This window comes from Anser anser, assembly GCF_964211835.1.
Source record: "Anser anser genome assembly, chromosome: 9".
In the NCBI taxonomy this organism is placed as follows: domain Eukaryota; kingdom Metazoa; phylum Chordata; class Aves; order Anseriformes; family Anatidae; genus Anser; species Anser anser.
The window spans coordinates 713,380-717,732 of record NC_139729.1 but is presented as its reverse complement, the minus strand read 5'-3'; the positions used below and the strand labels follow the sequence as shown (position 1 = coordinate 717,732).

Here is a 4,353-nt window from a genome sequence, read left to right as displayed (position 1 = left end):
AGACCATTGGACGCAGCAGTACTGAATTTGTAGCTGGTCACATTGCTAGCACACGACAGTACAGAAGTTGGGGGAAACAAGAGAAAAAAAAATTACCAGCCAAATTTTTTTTTCAAGATATTAGAGCTGTTATTAGTCCTAGAATTGAAACCTGCTGATCAGAAAAAAACTAAAGCTGTCTCACAAGTTGCTAAACGCTGGTAAATACTTGATGTTCTAAATAGGAAAAACTTTATTAACAGCAGCAATGAAAAGGACATACATAAGTGCACCGTTCACATGGGAACAATGACTAAGCCAGAAGACCTGAAATAGAAGAGCTGATTTAGATTGTTATTTTCCAGTGCTTCCTTTAAATAGGACTGGTTCTCTGATTCTGCGATGCACGTGTATCTTTTGCAGGGATATAAAAGAACAGCTCACAAAAATACAGAAAGAGTGCACATATGCACACATACACATGGGAAACACTGCCAACAGCTCTGATAGAATAGGGACGCCTTAGACTTGTGTGGCAAGGTAATATGGCCTAAGCTTCAGAAGCAGCTCTGGCTTTCATGTGGCCATCAGCAGGAACAGCAGAGGTGTTTGGGTATGCCAACATTCCAGAAGTCTTTTCAGACATGAATACAGATCCCTTTTGTAAGGCATACAAAGGCGTTTTTCTGGTACTTAAAAAAGCCTAGCTCAAAACCAGAAAGATATCCTAATCCAAGAGCAAATGGGGAAAAAATAACCCAAACCAGAAGTGGAATAGGGAATAACTCTAACAAAAGTACTATGGCAAGAAAATGAAGTATGCCTGGAAAAACCGTGACATCAAAGCTTATCTTGCAGCCAATCAGTCAGTCAGTACCAAAGTGCATTAGATCGCACTGGAAGACACCAGGTCAAACTCCCACAATACTGAGGAGGAGAACTGGTCTAAACTTGTCAAATACTTGACAACAGCCTGCTTAGCACTGTAACTGCATAGAGGAAGACAGATCCCTAAGGCATATGCTCAGACTTTTCTCTAATCCAAACTGTCAATCCATTAGAATTCTGAAAAAAGTCTTACATCAAAATAGATCTTCATTCAGACAACTATCGCTTGCCCATAACAGCCCATATTCCTCTTTCTGTTAACACCTGTGAGCTTCAAGGGGGCAAAGACAGTTGTCAGCCTTCAAGCAAGTCTAATCTACAATTGGACTCAGGATATAAAATATATATATATATACACACACACGCATAGATATATAGCATTGGTGGGCCAGAGATTTACTGAGTATTCCAACTCAACTGTCCAAAGGGACTCTTGCCAGCAGATCAGTGTGGTGCTCCTGCTCCAGAACATGGCACCCAACAGAGACCAGCATCACAAAAAACACTACCACCACTACCTACTCTACAAACAAAAGGTAGGGCACTGCAATAAACTTTGTGAACGAAATCAAAAGCAGTATGAGTTTGCTGTATCTCCTTCCTAAATGGAGAAGTAGAAAGGAGTTCTAACAGAGACAATTTAGAACAGTTTGAAAAAAACATAATTAAAACCCAGCACCTGATTGCACCTGTACCAGAACCTTAAAGCCAGTCGCTTCCACCCCTGAAAAGGTGGTTGTTGTGAAGTCCAACTTTTAGATGCCAAAACAAAGTGTTGAGTTCTTTCTGCAAGCCAAAGAATGCCCATGGTCACATAAGAATTGCTTGGCAGATGAGCATAGAGTCGACAAAATTCCCTGCTACTGTTCTTTGAAAAGAGCAACCCCCTAAAAACCGAGTGCAAAGTCCCTTAACTCAAGCATTATTACCCAAAACACCATTTGCCCAGAAGGAAAAGCCATCAATATTATCTGGAGGATAACTCATTTGACCTAAACCAAGAAAGCAGTATAACACAAAGCAGTCTCCTCAAGAAGAAATTCAATTAATTCTGCTGGATTTTTTTTATTTTAGAGATGAGTTAGCATTTGGCCTCAAATGATTCTAAAGAACACATGGTCTTCATGTGAACTCAAAGCAGACAATTAACTTCATCATGAAAGGAGTATTAAAAAAAAGAATAATAAATCATAAATCTTCCTCCATGTTTTTGCTTAAAAAATAAAGAAAAAAACACATCAATAAACATCCTCCTGAACTGTAACTCACTTCCCCTACTTCACCTTCTAAAGAATACTTCAGAAAGAATCATCCCATTAGGACAGAGCTTTCAAACTGCAAGCAATTAAATAGCTAAAACTAATAGCTTTTCCCCTAGGGAACATTAGGAGGGACAAATTATTTTGTTATAAGTAAACTGAGTTATAAACCATGAAATATCTGTCAAAGCAAAATTTGTAACGCTACAGATTTAGTTAAACTACAAAATGAGCCATATTTCCTGTAGAAGGAAAAAATAAGGCCTCCAATAGCAAAGATCCTTTCTGTGGATACAGCATTATAACGTGCTTCGTTTCCCATCTTCGTATCCTTCTCAGAAGATAAACTTGGGATAAAAAGCGGTGTATCAGTACTTTTATTCTTGCTCATCTTCCTTCCTTTCATAAAAACAACAATTTTCTCAAAGTTATATTGATCTTCAAACACAATCCAGACTTTGCAGCTGCCTCAAAATACAAAATTTTCATTGGATTTCCCATTCCTTTTACTGAGAACTGTCACCACCTTTCAGGTGCAGACCGTACTGAAAAAGGAGATGTCTTTCTTCCTTTAAGTTTTAAATTAATAGATGTCATACCTTTCAGATGGTTCTGCTCGCTGTTCTGCAGGCAAAGTCTTCTCTCTCATCCCCTGCAAGTTAAGTTTAGTTCAAGACTTAGCTGAATATGTTCAGAATACACAAAGTACCAACAACCACTTCATGTGGTTTTTTGTGGTTTTTATTTATTTATATTTAATTTTATAGCACTGAATACACCTCACCTACTTAACGTTGTTCCCTAATTCAGCATTGTGGGTACAGTTCAGTTAAATTTTGGGGCTAAAGTAAGCATCACTGCTTCACTCAGCATTGAGGACAAACTGATAGAACACTAAATCAAATTTGTCAAATCCTCTAACAAAGAAAGTAATTACTTTAAAGAAAATGACAAAAATTGTGTGTGTGGGGGAGAGTTTTCATCAAAACTTGTGTTTGCCAACCCCGTAAAAGGGACATACTTTTCTGTTTTCTGTCATTTATCAACAAACAAGAAAAAAAAAACCTCTACCCCCCTAAAAACTAAGCAGTTGCTGCTACATTCATTTTAGAACTTTACCAAATGGAGATTGTGCTGGCTAAACAATACAGAGATTGAAAGAGTTAAAAGCAATAAGCAACCAGTATTACTGTCCACTTTGATTTCCAGCCTAAGAAGCCCATACACTTAGCAAGTGGTCATTTGTACACTCAGACTGATACTGGAAACACAGATGTTTTCGCAGAAAGAGATGCCCATTTAATTTTATGGAAAATTTATCAGACTCCATCTACTCCAAAGCAATCAAAACCGATAACTCAGCACATTGTCAGAACTCTCACTTGGAGCACATAGCTCACCTGGAATAGTTTACACAGAACACGAGCATGTTTCATCAGTGACAGCTTTGTGTACATGAGAATATAAAAGGAAAACATTTCTGTCTTTTAATATTCTTTCACTGACAACAGGATGACTCAATAGCACATCATGACATCGTGAAAACAACCACAAGACACTGAGTGTTCCAAAAACAGAATTAAATCCATAAAAGCTCAATCTATTTCACAATGGTTCCCACTGCCTTAAAGCTCGCCTCAAACATACTATCAGTACTTTTTGCAAAGATAGGATAACAATTGGTTTGAGAAACATTCCAAGACTGGAAAAAAAAAACAGGCACATAAGGACTCAAAAATGTACTCACTTGGAACTTTGTGTCTCCTCTCTGGCAAATTTTGCTGGACTGAGTAGTTGAAGTCGGTGATGGTTCAGAATACCGCGTATAACGCATCGGCTGACGGTTTACTGTTGGTGTCACAAGTCTCTTAACAGGTGGAGGCTGGAATGCATTCTGGGATTCCAGCTTTGAAAGGGAAACAGCAATCAATTTATCCTTATGTCCACCCAAATTAATTCCAATATTTATTGATGAAAACAAATTACAGAACTATAAACCTCCCCCCATCGGTCTTGGCACTCAGTGAATACAATTTGAAAATTCTGAAGACCGTTCAACTTGTAGAGGGAAATCACCAGAAAACCAGTAACGAAATCCATAAAGCTATATATAAGTAGCCAAAGTCTGACTGAATTCCGTTTCAAAATTTGGCAGTTAGCTTCATAGACAAAATAATTCATGCTACCATAATTAAAATAATCCATGTTCCTAGAATATGCTCCTATC

General features: G+C 37.9%; 1 long non-coding RNA gene across 1 annotated transcript; it reads right to left on the bottom strand.

Moving 5' to 3' along the window:
- Nucleotides 1-4,068, bottom strand: LOC310904030. Its single transcript, XR_014587990.1, has 3 exons — nt 3,874-4,068; nt 2,726-2,778; nt 1-45 (listed from the first exon to the last, which is right to left on the bottom strand). It is a non-coding gene; the product is annotated as an uncharacterized lncRNA (long non-coding RNA).
- Nucleotides 4,069-4,353: the final 285 nt, after the last annotated feature.